Genomic DNA, 11,836 nt, shown 5'->3' with positions numbered 1-11,836 from the left:
AGATTTTAATATGCAAGAACTTCAAAATGAAAAGGGTGTTTTGGTTTGCATAGTGGGGAAAAACTTTAAAAAAAAACATTATTTATAACTGCCTTATCTATACATTTTAGTTTCGATTCAGTGTCAGAATAAATAACCAATCTTGTTTATGTGGTTGGGGTTTGACTGCAGAAATCAACTGACAAAATAGCAGTAATGCCAGTAGGCAGGAGGTCAGCACCCATTGCTAAACAATGGCTTCAAGTACGTTGGATGCTGCCGATTCTAAAAGTGCTATTATGTAAAGCTTATATGATTTGGTTATATAAATAATCATAAATCCTGCATTATGGATATATACTATTATGTAATGCTTAAATCGTTTTTAGATTAAAAAAGTAAGAAAAGTGTCATATTTGTGTGCCATGCAATGCTGATATGATTTTGCTGTATACTGTGAGAAGGAGAATCACATCTCACACTAGTAGCCTGATCTTTGGACTGAATTGTTCGGTCAAGAACCATATGAAATATGTAAATGTGTCAGGATCTACAGTATGTAAGATGTGGGTGATGATTGATGATGATATTGATGATTATGATGAGTATTAAGTGATGATGCTTAATTAATTTCTGAAGCTAAGTATATAAACTTTTTTCATTATTTAGTTTATTGTTATCTCATTTCCTTATGTTACTATAATTTCTATAACCCATGGAGGTCCTTGGACAGTTTTAATAGAGAATCAGAATCAAGCACCACAGTAAAATGTAAACCTCTATTTTACGTAACCATGCTGATCTTTAATAAAAATTATTTAGTCAACCCAATGGAATATAATAGAAATAGGCTGTTATTAAAAAATATGCAAATAACAAATTATCCCTGATGCTGTGTAAAACCATAATGAATGGCAAATCTCGAACCAACTCTGGAACATTATTTTATTCACAGAATAACATGAGCTAGATCAAAAATAAATGTTCATTATTGATAGTAGGTACAAATGTTCTTTGCCTGAATAAACATACTGTAATCCACAAAATGCATTGCTTTTGAACAGCAGCACAAAGATAATAAAATATTAATAATTTAATAAAGAGCATGTTAACCCTTATTTGAAATAGTTAACATTTATTTTTGCTACAGCTCATGATATTATGTGAGTAAAATGATAGTGCAGAGTTGGATCGAGAGTTGCCATTAATTAGAGTTCTAGACAGCTTCGGGAACTGTTGTTATTTATATATTTATTTTATTTTATTTATTAACAGTTTCCTATATAGCGCAGCATATTCCATTGCTCTTTACAATTGGAAACATTTATAGAACAAAACAGGGTAATAACAGACAGACATAGAGGTCAGAGGGCCTTGCTTGCAAGCTTACAATCTATAGGGAAATAGGCATTGATACACAAGGATAGGTGCTATATATTGCAATTTGGTCCGGCCAGAATGCAGAGTTTCTTGGTGGGCTGCATGATCCAGTCACACAGGAATGTCGGCCAAATGTCAGGAGTATGTGAAGGAAAGACAATGTGTGTGGTTATGTGTGGACTGTGAGAGAAATTGTAATAAGACATGGAAGCTATGAAGGTTATGTGGTTGGTTGTAGAATCTGATAAGCTTGTCTGAAGAGGTGAGTTTTCAGGGAACGCTTGAAGGATTGAAGACTAGAGGTAAGTCTTATTGTGCATGGTAAGGCATTCCATAGAGTGGGTGCAGCCCGAAGAAAGTCCTGTAACCGTAAATGAGAGCAAGTAATGCATGGGGATGAGAGATGCAGATCTTGTGCTGAGCGAAGAGGTCGGGTTGGGAGATATTTTGAGTGAAGAGATGTATGTTGGTATAATTTGGTTAATGGCCTTATGTGTAAGTAACAGTATCTTGTATTGAATACGGTAGAAAACTGGCAACCAATGGAGGGACTGACAGAGCGGGGCAGCAGACGATGAACAAGGAAGATTGGCAAGGAAGATAAGCCTCGCAGCTGCATTCATAATGGATTGTAATGGCGATAGCCTGTTTTTGGGAAGACCAGTAAGGAGACTATTGCAATAGTCAATGCGAGAAATAATGAGTGCATGGTTTAGAGTTTTTGCAGTGTCTTGTGTGAGATATGGTCGAATTTTGGATATGTTTTTTAGATGTATGTAACATGATTTTGAGACAGATTAAATGTGGGGAACAAAGGACAGTTCAGAGTCAAGGATGACACCAAGGCAGTGAGCTTGTGGGGCGGGGTGGATTGTTGAGTTATCAACAGTGAGAAAAGAGATCAGGTTGGTAACTTTTATTGGCCGGTGGAAATATAAATTAATTCTGTAGAAATATTAAGTTTCAGGTGGCGAGATGACATCCAAGATGAAATGGCAGAAATACATTCAGTGACACGGACCAATACAGATGGTGATAAATCTGGACAGGATAGGTAGATTTGAGTATCATCTGCATACAGATGGCACTGAAATCCAAAAGAGCAGATTAGTTTGCCAAGAGAGGTGGTATAGATTGAGAATAGCAATGGACCTAAGACAGAGCCTTGCGGTACTCCAACTGATAAAGGTAGCAAAGAGGAGGCAGAATCAAAAAAACAAACAGAAAAAGAGCGATCAGATAGGTAGGAAGAGAACTAAGAAAGAGCTGTGTCTTTAAGACCTAGGGATTGTAATGTTTGTATGAGAAGAGAGTGGTCAACAGTGTCAAAAGCAGCAGAGAGATCTAGAAGAATTAGGAGTGAGTAATGGCCTTTAGCCTTGGCAGTGACCAGATCATTTACTACCTTAGTCAGTGCTGTCTGTGTGGAGTGCTGGGAACAAAAGCCAGACTGAAGTGGGTCCAATAAGTTGTGGGTGTTAAGAAAGTGTGTGAGGTGAGTGTAGACAAGTCTCTCCAGTAGCTTGGAGGGGCATGGGAACTGGGAGATAGGACGGTAATTTGAGAGAGTGTTAGGGTCAGAATTTTGTTTTTTCAGAATTGGAGTAATAACTGCATGCTTGAATAGTGATGGAAAGATGCCAGTAGAGAGAGAGAGATTACAGATTTTAGTTAGGGTTGGGATGAGCACAGGAGACAGAGCTGTACTGATTTGTGAGGGTATAGGATCTAGAGGAGAGGTAATAGAGTAGTAGGATGAGAAGAGTGTATATACTTCATCTTCATTTGTGAGGTCAAATGAAGAGAAAGTGCCAGAGGGTTCAAGTAGGGAACTGAGCAGGTCACTATCTAAGGAAGAACATTCCATTTTATTTCGGATATTATCAATCTTGTCCTTAAAATAGGAAGCAAGATCATTTGCACGGATAGTAGCAGGTGGTTTGGGTGAGGGAGGGGTAAGAAGCAGTTTAAATGTATTAAAAAATTGCTTGGGGTTAGAGGCTTGAGCAGAGATAAGAGATTTGAAATATGTTTGTTTGGCAGTGTCCAGAGCAGTACGATAAGAGTTGTAGATAGTCATATATGTGAGGAAGTCACATGGAGTACGAGACTTTCGCCACTGACGTTCTACTTTACGTGAGAGTTTTTGTAGATGCCTTGTCAAGTTAGAATGCCATGGTTGACGTCTAAGTCTACGCGGAGTGTGATGGGTAGCTGGAGCTACTTCAACGAGGGCTTTTACTAGAATCTAGTTTAGGTGTGATGCAGCAATCTCTGGAGAAGTGAATGTAGAAATTGGTGAGAGTTGTTGTTGTAGAGAGGTAGATAGTTGTTGAACGTTAATAGCATTAATATTTCTGCGGGTTTTAGGAGGTTTGGTTGATTTCACTGACATTGAGGTTGATGTAATGGAGGAGAGTGTGCATGTGATAAGGTTGTGATCTGAGAGAGGGAAAGGAGCATTAGTGAAATCAGAAACTGAGCATAGTCTAGTAAATACAAGATTAAGCCAGTGGCCCTCCTTATGAGTAGAGGAGTCAGTCCATTGGGAGAGGCCAAGAGAGGAGGTTAGAGAGAGTAGTTTAGAGGCATGAGGAGATTGTAGACTGTCAATGGGGATATTGAAATCACCCATAATGATGGTGGAGATGTCTGAGGATAGGAAGTGAGGGAACCAGGCAGATAAATGTTCCAGAAATTGTTGAGGTGGCCCAGGTGGGCGATAGATAGCAGCAACTCGAGAAAGGGGTGAAAGTCCTGATAGAATGTACTTCAAATGATGTAAATGTGAGTGAAGGTACCTGTGGGAGAACTGTGTATGTGAAAAATTGGGAGAGTAATATTCCTACTCCACCTCCTTTACAATTACCAATTGATCGGCCAATATATCTGCTGCCTGTCGGCCAGTATTTACAAGCGATATGTTGGTGAATGTCATCGTTCACCGACATATCACATTGGCTGCGGTGCACAACCGATGGACAGATATGTCTGTCCATCGGCAGGTGTGTACAGGCGATCAGCCGATCACCTGTACACACACAGCGGCCCCTGCCTGCCGGAACATGCCCCTGACACGCCCTCTAGCTGCTGGGACCCGCTACAGCATGCAGATGATGGTCGTTCAGTGTGTATGATCTGCAGATATATCGCTTAGGTGTGTACCTACATTAAGAGGCATGATGCTAATGCTCATATTGAGCCATCTGTGGCCTTTTTTACCCAAATTAAAAACGTAATCAAACAGAAGTACTGTACAATCAATGCCAGTGCCAGCAGCCAGACTACCCTTGCTTTCTACATTTATTGCAATATTGATGCAATTTACATGCAAATTTTGTAAAAAAAAAAAAGCCTCTGGCAGGACGCTTGGCACGGATACATCACAAAGTTTGTGGCATAACAAACGTGGCTATTTTCTGTGATTTGAGCAAAATATTTACTGTATGTGGACACATCTGTATATGTATTTATTTTTTCCTTTTAAATTATATCGCAGTGCTCTCTCCATTTTACATGTTTCTAATACTGAGTGTTAGGATGATTTGTTCCACCATCACCACTTTTGGTTATAGAGAAGCAGGACCACCCTGACACTCCATTTCCTGCACGGAGTATGCTCCATATACAATTTATTACAGTTGATTGTTTAAATTAACAACACAAAAAATTAAGGAGGTACAGTAAATATTTATTATTATATAAAATCAGTACATTTATAGACTGGATATGTAAAGACTATGTTGATGTAATGGGCACAGCCACGGGCCGCCAACTCCTCCTCACAGTGATGTCTATGCTCAGGCTTCTGACACTCCCTGTTATCTGGCCAAGCCTCCATCCATGTGTCCCTGGTAATCATGTAAGAATACTGTAGGAAGAGTGAAGGTTATAATGTTAGGAAAAGAAAATATTGAGTGTGTGCCAAGTGACCCTAACAAAATTGTATTACAGAACCTATTGTTCATGTAGTTTCCTGTTATATAGTGTCCATTGTCTCTGTACTGTAGGTAAGATCATGGAAAATATCTTGTCAAAAAAAGGGGTTGGAGGCACTTATAGAAGATCTACAACTAAACTTTTTCACAAGTTGAAACACTTGGAGTTACATTTATACAGGCATACAAAACTGGGTCATAGAGAGAGAGACCCCATAGCTATGGAAGATGAGGGGGATGGTAGTCTGGAACCCGACAGTCTAAATGCTGACCGTCGGCTTCCTGAATGCTTTAATCCTGACTAGGGACAAATGACAGGCATCTAAATGTAGACGCCTGTAATTTGCCCGACGTCTGGAGACCGGCGCCCGGCATCCTGATCGAGCATATGCCGGGCACTGCAGCGAACAGCCGTGAGGGGGGAGGGTTAGGTTTAGGGCTCCCAGGGGGACTTATGGTTAGGCACCCCCCCAGGAGGGTAGGGTTAGGCTAGGGGGAGGGAGGGTTAGGGTTAGGCACCCCCGGGGGGAGGTTAGGGTTAGGCACCCCCCCGGGGGACTTAGGGTTAGGCAGCAGGGAAGGGGGGGTTAGGATTAGGCACTTAGAGGTGGGGTTAGGGTTAGGCACAGGGGGGAGGTTAGGGTTAGGCACCCCTAAGGAGGGTTAGGGTTAGGGGGGTTAGGTTAGTTGATACTTACCTTTAGGACAATCGGGATTTCCAGCGCTGTCGGGTAGACGCTGTCGGGAATTGAACCGCTGGCCATGCTCCCACTGGAAATACATATCACACCCAAGATGAGGTTGGTCCTATAAGTAAACATCCTGGCTCGGAACTATGGCAGATGTCACTGTCACATATAATTATTAGTGCTTTGTATATTGACTTTAGCTTAAGAGTCCTTAAAAGAACAATAACAAAATGCAATGGCTCAATGCAATTATCTGCAATGTGTGGCTGTGCACATTGTATATTATTATGAGAAAGAGCAATGTCACTTATTTTACTGAGCACCCCTACAGGAGAGCGAAGTAAAACAAAAAGTGATGTTGCAGCCGTGATGTGACGCTGCTACAGTATAAGCATCCCAACACCGCGCTAACGGCACATCACCGACACCGCACAGTATTGGTTTGTCCTCCCAAGAGTACTAGATTGTATTCATTGTATAATAATAATAATAAAGTCACTTCAAGAATGCCGAGTGTCGTATATGTACAGATCTGCCCCGCTAGATCTTTGTCCGTAGAGCAGAGTCTCGCACCATCCATGGCGTGAGACAGACTTTCATGATTGGAGACGTGCATTTGCATCTCCATAGAACTGAATGGAGACGCACTCCCATGATCGGGGAATGCCCCATAGCATACCGTGGCACGCAGGGCTGGTGCAAGGTTTCCAGGCAACCTAGGTAACATTTCGCCAACAGCTTCTGCTCCCTACAAATCATAATATGCCACGTGTCAGTCTCCACAGTTAAATAATATGCCACACAGCAGTGTACCAAATATATAATATACTATTTAGAATATTGCACACAGCAGAGTGTCAAAATCATAAAGAACTGTGACACGAATCACGTAGACCATGTAAAATCCAACTGCAGCTTTATTTTCTCACCACAGGCAGGTATACAGGATATGGCAGTTTCATAAGCAAGATGTTACACAGAGTCTTTCAAACATCAATATATTTCTTCAGTGGACTCTCAGTTACACTAGTTACCCCTGGGCCTATAACCTGGATGACTACTGCACCATCAGGATCAATTTCCAGTGTCTCTAAAGTTCTTAAACCAGCCTCACACAGGTATCTGTAATCAGCTGCCTTCTCAGATTTTGATTGAGGCAACACCTGAACTGGATATTTCACATTCCTAAGGACTTTGCTCTACCAATCCTAGGATACCTGGATACTCCACATTTACTTCATGTTGTATTATGCTGACCCTTTCCCATCCTCCCCCTTAGCTTCAACCACCCTGGTGAAGCTAAAAACCCTTTTAGACGAGCTATCTGTCTTCCCCACACTATTTGTGCCATCCATCCAGGTAAACAGCTTTCTACCATTTTCCACAGTTCACCATCCTCAACCTCTTCCTACTCCTCCTCTAGCTTCACCATAGGGTTGCTCGGAAGATCGTGCCCAACAAACTTCATGGAAAGGGCATCAGCATTGAGGTTCTGTTTCCCTGGATGATGCTGCACCTCAAACTTATATGGCTGCAAAGATAAAAACCAACGGGTTATACGCAGTGGTGTAAGTTCATCCCAGATGCCCGGAGGCAAGTTATAATTTGGTGCCCCCCCCTGTCACAGCAGCTGACACTGTAATATAGCAATTTGAATGCAGACAGGCTATAGATAGACGAAGGCAGCAGCTGATGAACTGACATGGAGCTCTCCACTAGTGTATGGTGGCTTCTCAGGTGTCGGGGAGGGGTGCCATGTATTGGGTGGCCATGACAGTACATTCCAGGTACATAGTTACAGCCCTAAGTGGGGTTAATATGTTGTGGAGAATGGAGGAGGTGCCCCTTCAGAGCTGGAGCCCGGCGGCAGGCGCCTCCATTGTCTCACATAGTTCTGCCCCTGGTTATACGAGCATTCACTTCTTTGTACGTGTGCATCCAGTGTAAAGGGACATGATCTGTAACCAACAAAATCTGCTGCCCCAATAAATAATATTTTAATGAGTCTACTGCCCACTTAATTGCCAAGCACTATTTCTCCACAGTTGAGTACTTGCACTCCCTGGGCAGCAATTTCCAACTAAGGTAGTGGATGGCTTTCTATTCCCTTTCTACCACTTGGGAAAGGACTTCCCCGAATCCCGTACCTGAGGCATCTGTCTGCAATATAAACTGCTTTTTGAAGTTAGGAGCCTGCAAAACAGGTTCTGCACACAAGACGTGTTTCAAACCTTTCCATGCAGCTTCTGTTGTTCTAGACCATACTATCTTGTCTGAGGACTCAGTTAATGGTGCTGCTCTAGTGCCAAAATCACAAATAAATCTGCAGTAGTAACCCACTAGGCCAAGGAATGTTCTAAGCTGGGATTTACATTTGGTTTTAGGCCATGTGAGGACCGCCATACACCTTACTGGGCTGAGGTTTTACCTGCCCTCTGCCTACAATATATCCCAAATTTTGCGCCTCCACCATTCCAGTGGCACACTTCTCAGGATTAGCAGTAAACCCATATGCCCATAAAGACAGTAACACTGCATCTACTCTTGAAAACTGTGACTCCCAGTCAGGGCTAAAGATAACTATGTCATCTAGATATGCAGCTGCATATTCCTTCGGGGTTGCAGCAATTTGTTCATAGCCCTCTAGAAAGTTGTCTGAGCCCCATGCAAACCTAACGGCAGCATTTTATACTGAAACAAACCTTCTGTGGTAGAGAAGGCTGTTTTGGCCTTACCAGTCTTAGTTAAAGGAATCTGCCAATACCCTTTTGTCAAATCAAGGGTGGGGTGAAATACTGTACTGGCTATTTGGTAAATTCTCCACCAGCTCATCCACCAGGGACATAGGATAGTAATCAAACTGTGTCACTTTATTTAATTAATGAAGATCATTGCAGAATCTTAAAGCACCTGAAGGCTTAGGCACTAAAACTTTGGGATTATTCCATTTGCTTTTTGATTCCTCTATGACCCCTAGGTGCAGCATCTCCTTTACATCCTGTTTAACTGTTGCCTGCTTTGCCTCAGGTATACTGTATGGCCTCTGTTTCATTACCATCCCGGTAGAAGTAACTGTATAATGCTGGATAATTTGGGGTTTTCCCGGAATGGAAGAGAACACATCTTGGTGCCATGCTACTAAACTCACCACCTCTTGTTTCTGGCGGGGAATAAGGATAACTTCAATGGGTACTTGACATTCCGGGGATATCTTGGCAACCAAAGAGGGCTGTCCAGCACTCTCTTTCCAGGGTTTTAACAGGTTTACATGGTAGACATGCACCTCTTTCCTTCTACCCTCTTGTCGAACCTTATAATTAACAGGTCCCACTGCCTATAACTTCATAAGGGCCTCTCCCCTGGGCATACATTTTGCTTTCAGTGATGGGCACCAGAACCAGTACCTTGTCTCCTGGTTTAAAAGATTGATTAATTATGGTCATGTCATATCGACATTTTTTGCCACTGTTGGGCCCTATCTCTCACGATCTGGCCTTGGATCAGCCTTTACTCACTGCTGACCTGGTGTCTTTAGGCTCCAAGGCATTCAGATGCCAGTGGTAGTGGTGGGTTATGGCTGAGGGCTCTCCCCGGGGTCCGGTAGGACTTCCATGCATGTGTCCTGACTCCTGTGTTAGCAGGCATAGGTGCAGCCATGTTGGTTCATCTTACCTGACTAGTTTCTTCCAATGGCAGCCATGCAGTCTCCCAGCTGATCTCATGATCTAATGACCATTTGCCTAAGGGTATTTAGGTCTGACTTCTGCAACAGGAAGTTGCTGATCAACTTTGCTGTTCTTGTGATTACTTTGCTCTCTGGTGTTTCCCAAGAAGAACCTACAGTCTGTTGTTGCAGCCCTCACGCTAACCAACAGTGCTACTTATATTAGCTTCCATGCTAAATCCTTGTGTGTTACTTCAGCTCTCACAGAACTCTAGTGTTCTTGTAAAACCCTGTAATTTAGTGTGCTGCTGAGCTCTCTAATCGCTTTCCTGTGTTCCTGGGGTATCAGCTTTCATACTAATTTCTAGTTAGCTTACAACTGATGCTCTAGCTATTCCCAGTACATACCTGTGTCCATTTCCTTTGTGTTTCTCTATGCAAATCAGCACTTGGACACTACCAATTCCCAGTACATTCTCAAGTTCATTCCCAGTGTTCAACTATTCAGTTCATCACCAGTGTTCAAGCATTCTCAAGTTCATCACCAGTGTTCAAGTATTTACTTATCTCCATTGTTCAAGTATTCCGTTTTTCCCTGCACATCCAGTATGTCTTCGGTGCATCTTAGTGTACTCAGTCCCTGTGCTTCAGTCCAAACTATTTGTTGTGTTATTCCTAGTGTTCCCTGTGTTATACAGTATATATACTTTCAGTCTTCTGTCACTCCCAGGTACCTGTCCAGAGGGCCATGACCTGCTCACTTAGTGCAGTGGAAACCCAAATCCCGATTGGAGTAGTCACTGGAAAAAAGAGTTAGACTCTGTGCCTCTGGGAAGGACTAGTCAAACCTGGGTTTGGCCACAATTTGCAGACTTAGCTTGCAACTCCCCGGTTCCTAACCTCATCAGAGGTTTCCCTAGTGCCTGGTCGTGACACTATCCATGTGATCATTCACAAGTGGCGCAATTTGCCTTAAACAGCCATACAATTGGATCATAAACTGTACAATGTTAGGTTCTTGGCATTATAGTTGTTCCACCCTTTTTTCAACAGATCTAAAATCCCTCTAGGTTGCCTCCCATAGAGGAGTTTGAAAGAACTAGTCCCATAGAGGATTGGGGTACCTCTCGCACTGCTAACATTAAGTAGGGTAGTAGTAAGTCCCAATCTAAGTTTTCCTCAGACACAGCCCTTTTTATCATTTGCTTAAGGGTCTGGTTAAAGCATTCAATAAGCCCATCTGTTTTGGGTGGTAAACTGAGGTAGTAATCATATCCACCTTTAACAGTCTGCACATATCTTTCATTAGTTTAGAGATAAAAGGGGCACCTTGGTCTGTTAAAACCTCCTTTAGTATTCCCAAGGAGGTATATAGCATTAATTACTCCAGGCAATAGTGCTAGATTTCATGTTACATAGTCGGATGGCATCCAGGTACCTTGTGGTGTAATCTACCACCACTAATATGTATTGATGCCCACGAGAAGATTTTTCCACCGGCCCTATCAGATCCATAGCAATTCTTTCAAAAGGTACGGAAATGAAAGGGAGGAAAACCAAGGGTGCCCAAAACCCTGGCCGGGGTGCTGTCTTCTGACAAACTGGACATTCCTGACAATACTTTTTTACTGCTGCATGAATACTGGGCCAGAAGAATCTTAACTGAGTATGCTGGAGAGTTTTCTCCTCCCCTAAATGGCCACCCCACAGTTGTGTATGAGCTGCCCTCAACACCAACTGCTCGTGTTTCTGGGGAACCAACAATTGGTATACTCTCTGAACCTGCAAATATGTTACACAATATAACAAATCATTTTTCAATGCAAAGTATGTTACACCTTCTGCTGGTAAAGCCGTGATTATCTACCGTTTATCTCTACAACATTTTCAAATGCATTTATCAAGTTCCCATCATTCTGTTGATCCTGGCCAAAGTCCTGCAAGGACACTTCCTTGCCAATGGGAACCCACTGTGCCTCGGTCTCACTCACCTCCTGCTGCTCAATGGCCAAGGATGGAATTACAGCAACCAAACTTTGGGACACAGCAGAGCTTGGCTCCTGGGACACCAATGACATGGACCTTCTGCTGTCATCATGCCAAGTAACCACCTCTTGCAATAACGGAAAGTCCCAACCTAGAATCAATGATTAGAGTGGTCTGGTGGCTACTGCGGCTAACACCTT

The sequence above is a fragment of the Taudactylus pleione genome, unplaced genomic scaffold (assembly GCF_031769625.1).
Source record: "Taudactylus pleione unplaced genomic scaffold, aTauple2 ptg000393l, whole genome shotgun sequence".
NCBI classification, from domain to species: domain Eukaryota; kingdom Metazoa; phylum Chordata; class Amphibia; order Anura; family Myobatrachidae; genus Taudactylus; species Taudactylus pleione.
This window is presented reverse-complemented; position numbering follows the sequence as displayed.